Raw genomic sequence first — 17,083 nt, 5'->3', positions numbered from 1 at the left:
TGTGGCTGGATTTTGGAAAATCTTGGGGAGATATCACTCAACTCTTCGCATTTTCAGCTGGATTTATTCTATGTTATTCAATTAGTTGTGTGCTGACTGGATATGCTACGAAAGAAATGCTAAAGTGGAACAGGAAGAAAAAAGTATTCAAGTGATCAAAACTATGTTTACTGTCTCTGTTCACAAGCTAAAAAATAACCACAGGGTATTTTCCTAGACTGCACTCTCTACAGAGATTATAATTAAAAATCAGTTTTCCCTTGTAGTTTCTACAGTTACTATGTCTTATTCTAAGTAAAGGCAACAAGCAAACAGCCAGCTGCTTTTGTCCACCTCTGCCTCTCTTTGTCCAGTCTCCCCAGCCTTACAATCCTCCTTTCCTCCCTTCCCCTCCATGCATCTCTTTCTTTTCCTCTTTGCTGCCTCGACACCAGAGCAGGACCTGATGAGTTGAGATTTCTGTGTTCAGTTGGAGTCAAGCTGCCCAGGGAGAGCAGACTCAATGGAGATGTCACCTTCCTATGGTCTGACAAGTCTCCTCGAGGCACTTACTAAGTGAGATTTTTCAAAAGATTTCAACATAGCACCATTTGGGGAAATTTCCATATGAGCAGTGCTCTCGTAGATCAAGGTGATTCCGTTCTGAAAAATATGAAGTCTTTCCACTGAGATATGTTTGTACCAGATGTTTTGCCTCAGCAAAAAGACAAGGTAAAACCAAACTGCCTAACCTTGATCTCCGAAGTGGCTGAATGCTTTTCTTCTTTGCCAGTTTCTCTCAAAATCATTAAGCTAAAGGCAGAAGGTTAACATGAAGAAAAAAAAAACAGATCTAGTATTAGAAGTTTGTCTGAAAACTGAAAAATAGTGTCTCAGAGAGGGCAATGGTTGAGCGTCTCTACCTGCTGTAGCAGTAACTTCTTAAAGGCTGATTTTAAACCCTCTGAGAATAGCCCTCCACTGGGGGCTGTGGCAAGGGGCAGGAGGAGACTTTCTTTGCTTGTTGTAGAGGGAGGTCACTCATTTTTCTGCAAGGACTGCTGCTGATGCCGTTTTGTTGGCTGCTGTAGGGCAAGGTGAGTGGGGCCACGAACTTGTGCTCATTTTGCTGAATTTTGTGATTCAGCAAAATGGCTTAATTCTGCCAATTAATTGTAGCCATCAAAGTCATTTGGAACATTTTTCAATGGAAGCATATTTTTTCAGTGTTTATTCTGTTCTTCTAGTTTTCAGTGGAAGCATATTTAGGCCAGGGTAGGTTAAATATGCTTTTAAAATATTATTTGTTCTGGAAGTGTTCTCCTTGCTAGCCAGGCATTACCTGTCTTTTGTGAGTTTTTGATGATTTTTAACTACTGACAATTTGACTTTACAGGAAAAGGGGAACGATAGTGTTGGTAAAACTGTATAAAACTTTCTCAGGATGTTTAATATTGCCTATCAGTGTTTTTTTTTTTATATACAACTGTATATGTGCTGCATAAATGAAAAACTTGAAGGGTGTAGAACAAAATTTTTTTATTGAGGAAGAATTGCTAAGCTCATTAGGTTAGGACAAATTTGGTACTCCAGAAGGTAAAAATTCCCAATTTGAACCAAGGGAGCTATTATACTACCTTATCCCATACTGCATCTTCCATACGTGTCTATGTCCTTATCACAAAAGGCAAATAGGTGTATGGTGGAAATCAAGTTGTGGATCTCATGGTCAAGAGATTAGTAGTTATATGTTCAGAATTTAGTTCCAGCAGAATTGATTGAAAAGGAAATATTTCTTTTTTTGTTGAGTGAGAAAGACAAAAGAAAAAGCTTTCTTAAAAGTAAGAATGGGAAAGGTTTTACATCAGTGCAGTCTGGAGAGATTATCACAGGAAGAAGGATGTGTCCAGCTATAATATTTTAGGAGCAAAAATGTGTGCATCTTCTATTGTAGAAGGAGAGCTATGGAGACAACAATTTAACAGTGAACAAATTACTTTGGAGCCATTTTTCAATTATGTTTTAATATCTGACAGAATTTTAAAGTCCCACCAACATCTAGCAGATAGCTTTTGACAGAGATGGACTATTTGACTCACAGGGGGTTCACAGGTCTGATGCACAACTAGCCAGTGATATTAGCACAGGAAAAAAGCTTTCGGAAAAGGAATGACAGGAAAGCTTGCAGAAAGGCAAGGCAGGGCTGGTTCAGACAATTTTGCTGGCATAATTTATTTAATCATGTCCAGTTATGCACAAAACAAGGCCCATAGGGAAATAAAAGAAGAGTTGATGGATTTGACAGGACTAGAGGGCATAGCCTCAATCTGCGCCAGGGGAGGTTCAGGTTAGACATTAGGAAAACTTTCTTCATAGAAAGAGTTATTAGGCATTGGAATGGGCTACCCAGGGAGGTGGTGGAGTCACCATCTCTGGATGTGTTTAAGAAAAGACTGGATGTGGCACTTTGTGCCATGGTCTAGTTGACACAGCGGTGTCAGGTCAAAGGTTGGACTTGATGATCCCAGAGGTCTCTTCCACCCTAGTTGATTCTGTGATTCTGGGATTTAAAAATCCTCTACCTACCTGGAGACATAATTATGATGAAAATTGTTTTAGTGGAGTGTACCCCCAAAATCCATTTAGTGCACTGCTATAAAGCAATGATGTGGGGCAATCATAGAGGGAAAGCAGCAACTGTGTGTATATACAGTATATAGATTGAAAAATGTTGAACCTGGATCCTTTCCCAGAAACACCTTCTCTCTAGGAGGAATTATTAATCTGGAAATGGTAAATCCTTACTTATCTTTTCAAGTGATAAAATCTGGAAAAGAACAATACTAAATAAAACTACCCTTCAATTTGTTGAAATAACTTGCTGCAGAAATGGTCTCTGTAGAAAGCTCACATTATATAGATAAGACTACTATTTCATCTGATTATCACTATCATATTATCTATAGGTGTACAGAAATGGTTGAGTTAGCATAGTTTATCGTTAAATATTTATTGTTTTCCTTTATGATTTCCTTAAGAAACAGTTGTTTGGTATAATGTACTAACCCATGGGGATAAACTAGCAGCTATGGAGTAGGAATTACAGGGAGAATGGGTGACCAGGAAAACCAGGAGTTTGAATGGGGGGCTAACAAATCAAGGCAAACCATGGGCGCATACTAGTGTCAGTTGAAACACACCACGGGTCTTCAGATTAATCACAGTGCCGAGGGACTGTAGGCTTTTTGAGCCAAACCACCAGCTGGTAACTGCACAGTTACCAGGCTTATTGGAGCTGAGTTACTAAGAAGCTTCCATGGCAACATCCGTGAAAGAGGACCTTCACCTAAAACCTGGTGTGCCTGCGTGAAGCACATCGAGGGGCTGTGGGACTGATCTTGCCTGCGGGGCTGGGCTGAACAGCAGGGGTGACCATGAACTCTGAAGATGCCTTGTTATTTTGTTGCCACAGACATGCAAAAGAAGAGAAAATCTAATCATAAGAACAGCTCACCTGCTTTTTTTCCCCCCAAGACACTTACAGAAACCCAGGAATGTAGCTGTTTGTGGCAGCCTTGGGCTTATTCCGCTTTCGGTTTTTCAGAGGAAACAAAGGTACAAGAGCAAAGGCCTCTGTTTGATCCTGTCTGCTTTCAAATGATTCATTCTTGTATTGTTCAGACTATACACAAAATTTAGCATGTCACCTCTCCTGTAGAAGAATAGCTCTTCTTTCATCCTGTTCGGTTCCTAAAAGCTGGTCCTGTATTTTTGGTATTCTAATAATGGAGGGAAAGTTAATGACAGGAGATATCCTGCATTGTTCTGAAAAATCATAAAGAACACCCCATCATGAGCCTTTGCACTCAGTAGACCTGTCTATAAAATCCAGATCCTCGTTTCTGTGGAACTAGGATTCATCCCTCTGATCATCTAAGATGATCTCTGAAACTCTCATCTGAGATGACATGTGTAAGTTGTGGTTTCTGAAACAATACTGTGTGGGTCACTGCCATGCAGTATTCGTAGGATACAGATATTATAATGCAGCAATAAATATTTTAATCCTGCTACACTTGCCTGACTATTCCAGAATAGTAGGACGCTGTTTATCTCAAAGTTTTTCTTTGTAACTTTTAGCCTCTTCCATATCAATTTATAACAACCCATACAACAACCAGTGCAACGAAGAAAAAGCGATGGGTGACAGTAGTAGGCAACTCTCTTCTGAGAGGCACAGAGGTGCCCATTTGCCGACCCAACACACTCTTCTAGAGAGGTGTGCTGCTTACCGGGGGCTCGTTATCAATAATGTCACTGAGAGACTACCAAGCCTCCTACAGTCCGCTGATTATTATCTGCTGCTGTTGTTTCATGTGGGCACCAGTGATACAGCCAGGAGCAGTCTGAGGAGTATCAAGGACTACAGAGCCCTGGGAGCAGTGGTCAGGGACTCTGGAGCACAGGTAGTTTTCTCGTCAATCCTCCTGGTCAAAGGGAAGGGGTTTGAAAGGGCCAGTTGAATTGGGCAAATCAATAAATGGTTACCGGACTGGTGCCACAGCCAGGGGTTCAGGTACTTAGACCATGGGACTTTGAGAAACCTGTTCTCCTGGGGGCTGATGGGGTCCATCTCTCAGAGAAGGGAAAGAGCATCTTGAGTCATAGGCTTGCCAAGCTGGTGAAGAGGGCTTTAAACTAGAGTTGCTGGGGGAGGGGAACCTCAGTCCATCCCAATTCAGCCAATTTGATGCCAGGGTCAGCAATAGGTGCCCAGAGACTAGAGAAGGATCACAGGTCAGCAGGAGAGCACCTGAGGAGCAGCACAAAGAAATCTCAGCCAGTAAGTCAGCTTCATAGGGATGGGGGGGCACTTAAATGCCTCTATGCAAACACACGTAGCATGGGGAATAAACAAGAGGAGCTAGAGCTGTGTGCTTGCCTGCAGGTCTATGATCTTACTGGCATCATGGAGATGTGGTGGGACAGCTCCTATGACTGGAGTGTTGAAATGGAAGGATACAGGCTCTTTAGGAAGGACAGGCAGGGAAGACAAGGAGGGGCTGTTGCCCTCTATGTCAGTGACCAGCTGGAGTGCATGGAGCTCTGCATGGGGATGGATGAGAAGCCGACTAAGAGCTTATGGGTCATGGCGAAAGGGAGGGCAGGTACAGGTGACATTATAGTGGGGGCCTGCTACAGGCCACCTGGCCCTCTACAGACAGATAGGAGTAGCCTCATGTTCACAAGCCCTGGTCCTTATGGGGGACTTCAACCACCCCAAAATCTGTTGGAAGGACAACACAGCAGGGCATAAGCAACCCAGGAGATTCCTGGAATGGATGGATGACCTCTTCCTTCTCCAAGTGACAGAGGAGCCAATGAGGAGAGGTGCTGTGCTGGGCCTTGTTCTCATCAACAAGGAGGGGCTAGTGGGGAATGTGAAGCCGATGCCTTGGCTGCAGTGACCATGAAATGGTGGAGTTCAAGATCCTTACGGCAGCGAAGAGGGCACACAGCAAGCTCACTAGCCTGGAGAGCAGACTTTGGGCTCTTCAGGGACCTGCTTGGTAGAAGCCCTTGGGATAAAGCCCTGGAGGGAAGAGGGGCCCAAGAAAGCCGGTTAATATTCAAGGATCACCTCCTCCAACTCCGGAGTGATTCATCCCAACAAAGAGGAAGTCAGGTAAAAATGCCAGGAGGCCTGCATGGATGAACAAGGAGCTCCTGGACAAACTCATACAGAAAACGGAAGTCTACAGAGGGTGGAAGCAAGGGCAGGTAACCTGGGAAGAATGCAGGGAAATTGTCTGAGCAGCCAGGGATCAGGTTAGAAAAGCTAAAGCCCTGGTAGAATTAAATCTGGCCAGGTACACCAAGGGCAACAAGAAAAGCTTCTATAGGTATGTCAGCGATAAAAGGTAGACTAAGTAATATGTGGGTCTTCTCCAGAAGGAAATGGGAGACCTGGTGAGCCAGGATATGGAGAAGGCTGAGGTACTCAATGACTTTTTGCCACAATCTTCACCGGCAAGTGCTCTAGCCACATCACCCAAGTTGCAGAAGGCAGAGGCAGGGACTGGAAGGATGAAGAACGGCCCACTGTAGGAGACTATCAGATTTGAGATCATCTAAGGAACCTGAAAGTGCACAAGTCCATAGGACCTGATGGGTGCATCCACGGGTCCTGAGGAAACTGGCGGATGAAGTTGCTAAGCCACTATCCATCATTTTTGAGAAGTCGTGGCAGTCTGTTGAAGTTCCCACTGGCTAGAAAAGGGGAAACATAACCCCCAGGGAACTGCAGGCCATTCAGTCTCATCTCTGTGCCTGGCAAGATCAGGGAGCAGATCCTCCTGGAAACTATGCTAAGGCACGTGGAAAATAAGAAAGTGATTGGGTGACAGCCAACATGGCTTCACTAAGGGCAAATCGTGCCTGAACAATTTGGTGGCTTTCTACGATGGGGTTACAGCGCTGGTGGATAGGGGAAGAGCGACTGATGTCGTCTACCTGGACTTGTGCAAAGCATTTGACACTGTCCCGCACGACATCCTTGTCTCTAAATTGGAGAGACATGGACTTGATGGATAAGGAATTGGCTGGATTGCACTCAGAGTTGTGGTCAACAGCTCAATGTCCAAGTGGAAACCAGTGATGAGTGGCGTTCCTCAGGGGTCGGTATTGGGACCGGCGCTGTTTAACATCTTTGTTGGTGACATGGACAGTGGGATTGGAGTCCAAAGAAGGGCAACAATGCTGGTGAAGGGGCTAGAGAACAAGCCTTATGAGGATCGGCTGAGAGAACTGGGGTTGTTTAGCCTGGAGAAAAGGAGGTTCAGGGGAGACCTTATTGCTGATACAAGTAGCTGACAGGAGGTTGTAGCGAGGAGGGTGTTAGTCTCTTCTCCAACGCAACAAGCGATAGGACGAGAGGAAATGGCCAGGGGAGGTTTAGATTGGATATTAGAAAAAATTTCTTCACAGAAAGGGTTATTAAGCATTGAAACAGGCTGCCCAGGGAAGTGGTGGAGTCGCCATCCCTGGAGGTATTTGAAAGATGAGTAGATGTGGTGCTTAGGGATATTGTTTAGAGATATTGTTTAGTGGTTGACGAGGTAGTGTTGGGTTGATGGTTGGACTTGATGATCTTAAAGGTCCTCTCCAGCCAAGACAATTCTGTGTTTCTGCGATTGAGTGCGCCCTCAGCAAGTTTGCTGGTGACGCCAAGCTGTGTAGCACGGTCGACATGGTGGAGGGAAGGGATGCCATCCAGAGGGACCTTGACAGGCTTGAGAGGTGGGCCTGTGCGAACCGCATGAAGTTCAACAAGGCCAAGTGCAAGATCCTGCATGTGGGTCGGGGCAATCCCAAGCACAAATACAGACTGGGTGGAGAATGGATTGAGAGCAGCCCTGAGGAGAAGGACTTGGGGGGTGGTGGTTGACGAGAAACTCAACATGAGCCAGCAACGTGTGCTTGCAGCCCAGAAAGCCAACCATATCCTGGGCTGCATCAAAAGAAGTGTGACCAACAGGTAGAGGGAGGTGATTCTGCCCCTCTACTCCGCTCTTGTGAGACCCCCACCTGGAGTACTGCATCCAGCTCTGGGGCCCCCAACATAAGAAGGACATGCAGGTGTTGGAATGAGTCCAGAGGAGGGCCATGAAGATGATCAGAGGGCTGGAGCACCTCTCCTGTGAAGAGAGGCTGAGAGAGTTGGGGCTGTTCAGCCTGGAGAAGAAAAGGCTCCAGGGAGACCTTCTAGCAGCCTTCCATTACCTGAAGGGGGCCTACAGGAAAGCGGGAGAGGGGCTTTTTACAAGGGCAAGTAGTGATAGGACAAGGGGTAACGGTTTTAAACTGTAAGAGGGTAAATTTAGATTAGATCTTAGGAAGAAATTCTTTACTATGAGAGCGGTGAGACACTGGAATGATTTTCTCAGAGAAGTGGTGGATGCCCCCTCCCTGGCAGTGTTCAAGGCCAGGTTGGATGGGGCTTTGAGCAACCTGGTCTAGCACAAGGTGTCCCTGCCCATAGCAGGGGAGTTGGAACTAGATGAACTTTAAGCTCCCTTCCAACCCAAACCATTCTATGATTCTGTGAATTTTAACGTTGTAAATAATAAACCTATCTTGCTAGAGGACCCATAATTGTGTCTGAATTTATTGCTGACTGCTAACAGAGTAAATTTAATCTGTGCATTTTTTGAGACTTTCCTAACTTTTCACCAATTTAAGAAGTGGATTAAGCATTCTACAACCATTGTGTGGCTTTAAACAATAAAATGCCACATAAATGCTTGGTAAAATTCAAGGTAAATATAACTCCAAATCTACAGTCAAAACTTCAGATTTGAATGACTGAAGTAAGACACTCAGATTCACACCTAAAAATTTAGCATGATGACTTTATCATTTATGTTGAAATAGTTAAATTTTATTACTAGAAATTACAAGCTACTGAAGAAATAGGCAATTTAAATGGGAATGTTCTGGATGAAAAGAAACACATTAGTGGTGGAACACAATAAGGACAGGCTCACTTGGCCAGCATGTGGTAGATCAAGACGGTTATGATGTCTGGTTTGGAGCAAGGAAGTAAGCCTTGGCTTTCTACATGCCTAGCAAGAGTTTTAGCTACTAGACTAGACAGCAGTCTGTCTTTCTCTGAATATTTTTTTATCCACAATGGACTGGCTCCAAGAGGAAAGGCTAAAGCCTAAAGATATTTTTTTTTCTGTAACCCTAACCACCAACACATTTGTCAGCATCAGCTACTGGAGCTCCCTCTCTCTCACTCTCCCTGTATTTGTATATATGCATCCATCTTCCATCTTTGGCAGTAATAAAGTGCTGTTGAAATAGATAGTTTCCACAAAATCGTGTTCAAGAAACTTGGAAGTCTCTAATGGGTTATTTGCAGATCTTGAGCTTTTCTGGCTTGAGGAAAACCTGTTATGCAAGACAGTGTCTTTGCCAGTTGACCACAGGACAGTCTCAGGGAATTTGCCTGTTTGTTGTGCAAAATTACTTACAGACACTGGATGACATATCTGTGAAAAGCTTTTTATGTTCTGGTTACCTGTAAGTAAATTTTAGGAGTAACACCAGTTTTACTTATGATGCAGTTTTCTTAGACACTTTATATCTGCATAAGAAGCTGGTTGTTGTGCTCAGTCCCTCTAAGGTGAATATTTCTTAGGAGAGTTTCTGTCTGTAGGATGCAAATGAACCAAAGGGTTACATGTCAGGAACACTACAGGCTGTATGCATGTCTCATGTTTTCTAAAGCTAATCAGTGATTTGTTTGTGTCCTATGAAATAAGCACTTCTATGCATGTTTAACGCCTTGTCCTTTAATGGCCTGTGTGGACAAAATCCAGACTGTTCCATCTGTAACAGCCAGCTGTGTAAAATGCCTGACTGGCCAACTCTCCCTACTGGTAAGAAAGCAGCAGTTTCTGCCACTTTGCATGACAGAGCAAGTAAGAACTCACAGGCAGTAAAGACACAGGGGTGTCTTCACTTAAAGCACGCTGTTGAAGCAATTAAAATAAAACCATTGGGCACTAAAATACTTTCTGTTCTTGAAGTTTCAAAGGATCTTTGCATTTACTAAAAAAAATCCTTCAGTGCGTAGAGCAGTTAGCAACCTAAAGCAATTAGTAATCTTCTTTTACCACAGTTGAAAAGTACTTTGGAAAATTAGCTGGTATGGGATTCTAATTTATTCAAATAAAAACGAGCTGCCTTGGTGCCATTTACTTTATGAACATGCTGATAATTTGTAATAATAGGCAGTTCTAATAACAGTAGAGGTGAAGTCAGAAAAAAGGTGAAGACAACCCAGTCACACGGTATATACTTCAGGGTAATGTCTAAGCCTTTGATGATTTCCTTTGTTTCCCTGCCAAAAACTTAATTTACACTGGATGTTTCTTTCTGGTGTCACTTGCTTGCGCTAATGATACCTAGTCAACACTTTCTCCTTCTGTAGGTTTTCATCACCCTGGGTTGCTCTTGCAATTTTTTGTGCTGTACTTCTAGTGAGAATTTTCCTTTCCTTCCTCTCCTCCTTGTCTTTTAGAAATGAAATTTTTAGCCGGGTATTTTTGCTCCAGGAGCAGTATTGCTGAATTTAGTGGCACTGCACACAGCAAGTAATGGCAATAAAATTGTGCTTTGGTATTTTATGTGATCCACTTAGTGCCCTACTTCTAAGTGAAGCATGAGTTTTCCAGTTTGACACCCAACTTGGCTGTAAGGAATTGATAAATTGATCCCAGACTCATTTTCTTCTTGCATCACTTATTTAAACAAACATCTCAAAAGGCGCACTCCCATGTGCTGTAAAACATTGGCACAAGTTTTCAGTCTCATTTTCACACTTAGTAATCTACAGGTTAGTAACAGTAACAAACAATACAGCGTAAAACACCCGTTTGTCCTCTTTGTGACGTTCTGTACGTGAGCTTAAAGGTCTTTTTGTCTTTTATCTTCTAACAAATGTTGCTATTTCATACGCTGAAGCAAATGGCTGCAAAAGGCTTGAAGTACGTGCGTTGCTGTCGCTTGATGCCGCTGAAAAATTATAAATATAACCAGGGAAAAATAAAATGTGAGTACTGGTACGCGACAGTGCCGGGCAGAGGGGAGAAGGGAGCGGGCTGCGAAGGGCCTCACCCCCGCTGTCTGCGGCACCTCCCGCCCCGCACAGGGCGGTGGCGGCGCGGGGAGACCGGGCGGCGCGGGGCGGGGGACACGGAGAGGGCCCGGGCGGGGAGGGGGGACACGGAGAGGGCCCGGGCGGGGAGGGGGGGACACGGAGAGGCCCGGGGCGGGGGGGACACGGAGAGGGCCCGGGCAAGCGGCTGCCGTGCCTGTCGCCGCCACGCCGGGGCGGCCGCCCCCTCTGCTGTTCCCCGTGAGCGCAGCGCCGAGGGCGGCTGCCGCTTCCCCTCCCCCGGGCGCGCCCTCCCCGCCCCGCCGAGGGCCCGTGTCGTTCCGGGTGTGCTCTGCCGAACGGGTCTCTCCGCAGTTCGACGGGTTTTGGGCCTTCCCCCGGCCCTTGTGTTTGAGTGGTTGCTTGCCAGTTCTTAACCCTTGGTTCGGTGGGGCTCAAATAAACCCAAATAACCTGAAGTAATTCAGGGTTTGTTTTGTGTCTATCAGCGGTACGTGTGTATTTCAGTAACCCCTCATCACTCCTGCACTGAGGCAAGCTTTGCCCTCCTGATTCCTCGCGATACTCCTCACTCAGCATCGCTGATATACGCTGTTCCCTCCTGCAGCTCAAGTAGGTTCTCTGTGGTATCGACTGAGCAACCAATAGGACTGGATGAATGGGGAAAGGGGAAGGGGGGACGGCTAAGGGAGCTTTAGCCTTCCCCACGCTATCCCGGAGTCAGCAGAGACTGGCTTAGTCAGCTGCTGCAGGCACAACCCCTTATTCAGAGAGGTAAATTCACCCCTCTTTTATCACAACACTGTTGTGCTCAAGCCATTAATTATGTATGAATGAAGGTGCCCAAGTCAGGAGGCAGGGAAGGTGGGAGGGGTGAGGTTTCGGGGTTGTATATGTACAATTTGCTTTTTTCTGGCTCCAGCTTCACCATTTGTTTTCAGTCTGATTCTTACTTCTGCCGGACATCAGAAAAAAGGAACAAACAATTCTAAGTCTGCAGCAAGGAAGATTAAGATTTGAGTATCATTGGCATGTAATTAACACAGTTCTTACCTCCTGAAAATGAATCATATTTCTTTTCTTGTCAAAAAGGTAAAGAGAAGGCTCTCCAGGAGCTTGAGCTCTTCGGGGAAAAGTCAGTACTTATCCCACACAATCCACTGGGATCATCTGAAAAAGAAACGACCAGGCTAATCTTAAAGTGACTTTCATTTATTCCCATAAAACTTATCAATGGCATCAATAACATCTTGTGTCTCAGAGCTGAAGCTGGGTGGAAGTTCGGGTTGTGTTCACTGATCCCCAGCAGAACTGTGCTTCCACATGCTGGTAAGCCAGCTTGCTATGAAAGATGATTAACTCATAGTGACAGGACACGTAATTGTAAATAGTAATTAGAGAGACCTGGTTTGGTTTGGTTTTTTAGTTGAAAAAAACCCATCTGTATAAGATGATCTGGACTGTAGACCAGATATCTGTATCTGTTCTAGAGATATCTGAGGAACACTAAAATTTTATCTTTCAAAGAAAGGCACTAAAATTTGTTCTTCAACCCATGTTCAGCAGCTCTCAGCATCCTTGCATCTCCTCCGGGAGTCACAGCTGCAGCCTGCTCCAGAAAAGCTGGAAGATATAAAACTTTCATCTGGGGACCTCGATGAAATGAAATGCTGGGAAGATGGCAAAGTGGGGACCTGCTTTGACAACTCTGCCCCTGCTCTGAGATGCTGGCCTGTGTGCTATGGCTGGCTGTGGTGATGTTGCTGCTGGGGGGAGGCAGGGCGAAAAGAGAGCAGAGCAAATGGCCTCCTGTTATGACCTGCTGAACTCCTTAATCCCAGCCACCGACCTCCTTGCTGCCAGTTAGTTCCTGTCTGTACGACACCCCTCCTTTTTTAAGTCCTAGGGTCAGAAACCTTTCAACACCCACCTCAGTGCCTCCCTGCAGTTGGCAGTTTGAGGGTGGCTGGTCTCGCCCTGCCTTCCCAAGGAGTTTCCCATGGAAGATGGACATGTCTTGGGACAGACCACAGAGGCTGTCCCGATGCTCAGGGTCTCATTAGGTTGATTTCTGAAGGTAACAATGGACATCTGTACTAGTAATTTATTTTAAAATGTAACACAAAATTCTGCCATCTACAAGTAAACAACAAAGCACAAGTCTTACGTTGAATATTTACAGTCTGCTATGACCAAAATATGTGTACAAAAACTGTTGAGGAAGCAGTATTGCATGTGCTTTCCTGCCTCTCTTTTTCCCCCTTCCTCTCCCTTGCTGGTCTTCAAAGAGGATAAAAGATACCGTTTCCCAAGAGCTGCGTTCATGCAGAGAGCTAACATTTCTGGATGCAGAGAGACAGGAGAACTTTGTTTCCCTGGCAACTGGAGCCACCAGAAAGCATTTCCAGCATCTCCTCCCTTTACTCAGGTTCACTATTGTTGTAATCTTTGGTCAATAAGGTAGTAAAACCAATTATGAACTAAAAAATGCATCTTGATAGCCTGCTCCACTTAACTCATCTGGCCTCCCTCCCAACCTCTAGATTAAAAAGTGACCTCTGCAAATGATCCCGTATCAAAGTCCCCAGTGTTACAATTTGTGGTTGAACTTCAAGGTCTGCCCTATCCTGCACATTTAACTTAAACCTAGAAAGTGTCATGGTCTTGTGGGAAACAATGTTAGCAACTAAGCAGCTTTCACTCAAAACCTGCATGTGCTGGAGAGATGGAGCTGGGTCTCTGCTGTGGCACGGTAAGTGAGTGCCGCACAGAGTCGTGCCAGTGATTCAGTGTGGTTCTTTTTTACTTCTGAGTCAGGGCTGAATTAATGTCCTGGCACGTTGTTAAGGTTTTGAAGCAGTGTGCTGATGGGGGTAGCTCTTTACTTTAGCTTTTGGTAATAAAAAAGACAATGCTGAAGTCCTTCCCATCTGCTATTGTTAAATATCACATATCTCCCTCCCCCCAACTTCCTTATTCATTCAAAGAATTTCACTAGGATTGCAAAATAAAACACTTTACAGACACAAAATTCCCAGTTTATGGTTGTCCTTCCACTTAAATGTAGCAATGTTGTGTAGCTGTTCTGTGAGTGAGGCAGAGAGTCTAGGGAAAAAAATGGTTCTGTAAGTGCACACGTATTGTAGTGCCTACATATTGGACAACTGAGTGTGTTATTTCTTTACCTTTGAGGGCTGGAATTCACAGCTTAATGTTCCCTAAATATAGAATTTGGTATAGAGTTTTGTATTTTAATGAAAAAAAGTCCAGGTGATTTCTGTTGTGTCTCCCGAAGTCCTGTGAGGTGAACACTGACTCTACAGTGCTGTAGTGAAAAAATCTAGGGGCATATGAGCAACAGGTTTGTAACACCAGTGCTGGAGGAAAGCTGTAACTGAGTGGTGAGACTGTGCTTTTGTGCTGCCTGTCTTCCCTAAATCCTTCCTTTCCTTCTCTTGAAAGAACAGGGCCTTTTTTCTAATGCGATCCCTCAGAGGGAATAGGGACTTCTGGCATCGGTGTGTGGACAGACCAGGTTAGGTCACCTGCAAACCCTTTCTTTCTCTTCCCTCGTGACTTCAGGAGACTCCCGACCTTTTCTGCAGAGCTATTGGGAAGGGCACAGAGGCACTAAGCAGTACATGTTGAAGGAGAGGAAGATGGTGATGGAGCATGGTTCTCCCTCTGCCCTTGGTTTTTCTGTTGATGTCATTGCCGCTGTTTCCAGTACGTGTGGTGAGATCAGTTACTGCTGATAATCTAGATAGTAAAGTTTTCATCAGGAAAGCAAACACAAGAAAGGAAAAGATTATTTTTAACAGTTTATATGAATTTGACTTGACTTTCAGAAGAAAAGGCTTTTCTCTAGCCCAATGCTTTCTTTCTATTGGATTGCAAAGGCCTACAGCTACGGAGAGCCAGAGTTGAACCTCCAGTGTGGAGCACGCACAGACGGAAAGCATGAGGCAACTTAAATGTTGTCTCTGGCTCACCCTGTAATTTGCAGTGTTGTGGTTGAACTCCTCCTGTTCCAGTCCCACGTAGTTGCAATGCACATTCCATTAAGTGTCAGTGACCGTAGCTGTGAGCACATCTTTTTAGGTGCTAGCTCTAAGGTCACTGGAGAGTTTCAGCACAGAATTTAGCTAGAGAAAGAGTAGCTTACTGTCCAGCCACTGATGCTTGAAAAAGCTTTGAGTCTGCTATCAATCTGAGTTTTTACATCATATGTGTTTTAGATTTATGCAGAGCAATAGTAGACTTTTCTTCCCCATATAGAAGTTTCTGATCCACCTGTAGTAATTGCAGTGACAAACTGTTTCTTCTTTCTCCCTCACTTCAGCCTAACCTTTAGAATCCATTTTATTGATTATTTTTCAGCTGTATATGCTCAAATTTAAAGTGCTTATCGAAACAAAATGATTGCTCATAAGAGATGAATTATCAGTGAATGCTAAAATATTTCTATCTTACAGCTGTCCTGTATATTTTAATTCCAGAATGTGGAGAAGTCCAAGGAAAATGTTGACACAAAGTTGAAAATTGCCAAGGAAAACTATATATGAGAAGAAGTAGAATTAGCAATTCCCGTCAGTACTTTTGCAAAAGCCCATGGATTGCAGAGGATAAAAACAGGATGGAAGGTACTTTTTATGTTAGGATCTCCCTTTATCTTCCAAGAAATTATTATTGTCCCAGGTCTGTGTTCCATCCTTTAAATATGTTTGGCTTGGGGGTGTTTTTGTCACGTGTTTGCTGTTTTGCAATCTTTTACATCTTCATTAATAGTGAAACTTTTAGACAGGTCTATACAGATGATAGTGAGCAGATGCTGATGTTCTGGAGAAAGCAGTGACTGGAATCAAAGCCATCACCACGTTTGCACAAGCCTCTGCCTCTAAGAAAGGGGATCTGTAACTTTTAAACCTCTTTCATGACTTTTGACTCTACATCTGACATAATTTCTCATCTTGATTATACGTTTAGAGAAAAAATATTTTAGAAATAGAAACCACAGCCTGATCACAGACACTTGACAAGAGGAGCACAAAGTAAAGTTTCAACATTAGAAAAGAACGAAGGAAACCCACAACCCCTTTCCTGGCTGTCTAAGCTTCACCAAATGCCCAGAGAGACACAGCCATTTGCTGTTGCTAGCAGAAACCTGCTTTCCTGCTGAGTGCTTTGAGATGCAGCCAGCCCGGCTGTTCCCCACCTTTTCCAAAGGAGTAGGAGCAACTCAGGGTCTTGCTTTACCTCTCCAATTGCCATTTAGAGGGACCCTTGGTGGCAATTTCAAGGTCTATTTGCAAATTAAGGGATATCCTGAACACAGATAGGTGCGTTCCCAACCCCTGCTTGGTGGAATATATTAGGGATAAGCTCTGAGGGATGTGATTTCTGCACACACCATCTCTCCATCCCTATGCTGCACCTGGAGCCGGTGGAGAGCAGAGCTCCGGCAGTGCTATAGGGAATTCTTGGCTTCTCACATGGTATGGGACAGCTTGAATAAACTAAGGACAGTAATCGGGATGCCTCTCTCTGCTTTGGTAGCCAGCTTCTGACTTTCCTCCAAGTTGCAGGTGTAAAGAAACAGGGGTACAGCCACCCAGAAAGAAGTGTTTTGGATGCACAATTGTGAAGCTGAGGCATGAAAAAGCTGATGGACTAGGCAAGTCAGCTAAACTGAAAATTTCTGTTTTATTCAGCATCTACTATTCTGTAAAAGCATGTGGGATTCAATAAGGCAGAGAGGATTATTGCTTGAGGCCTGGGAGTGGAGGGGGAATAAGGAGAGGCAACTCCAAAAAGTGTATTAAAAATAAGCATTTATTCATTGCAGAACTTATTTTTTACATTTCTTTTAATTTATCTGCCTCTCAGTGTTTAGACAGAAGTCATGTGAGCTTCTGAGCTGCAGGGACAGAGACAGAGGAGAACGTGTGCATCAGTGCAGAGTGCTGCTGGAGCCCTGACAGAGCTGAGAGGGAAAAGGCAAAGAGGTGGGAGCTGGAACAGCAGCAACTGCTGCTACTGCATCACAGCTCATGCCCAGCAATCGGCTCGGCTGCCAGCACACCTCTCCAAAGGCACAGGTGCCTCAGGTTCAAAAGTCTAGAAGGTCGGTGGTACTTCCAGGAGCAGAGCGGAGCTGCTTATTTTTTTATTTTCCTGCGAAGAACAGCTGTTTGAGGACTGCGCTCCTTTTCCCAGATTGAAAGAGGTATTTTGTGTCATTAATGTGTCTCTTCTTTGAAAGCAGATATGGGATCTGGAAAAAAATAACTCAGGGCAGGATGTCAAAGCAGATGTGCAGAGAGGTTGGTGGGTTCCCCCCCGGCCCCACAGAGCTTAGGCAGTAAGGAGCCCTTGTCATTAGGATACTATTTGACTCAAAATATGGAGGATGGGAGA

Source organism: Nyctibius grandis, chromosome 3 (genome assembly GCF_013368605.1).
Source record: "Nyctibius grandis isolate bNycGra1 chromosome 3, bNycGra1.pri, whole genome shotgun sequence".
Taxonomy (NCBI): Eukaryota; Metazoa; Chordata; class Aves; order Nyctibiiformes; family Nyctibiidae; genus Nyctibius; species Nyctibius grandis.
Note: the sequence above shows the minus strand (reverse complement) of the source record.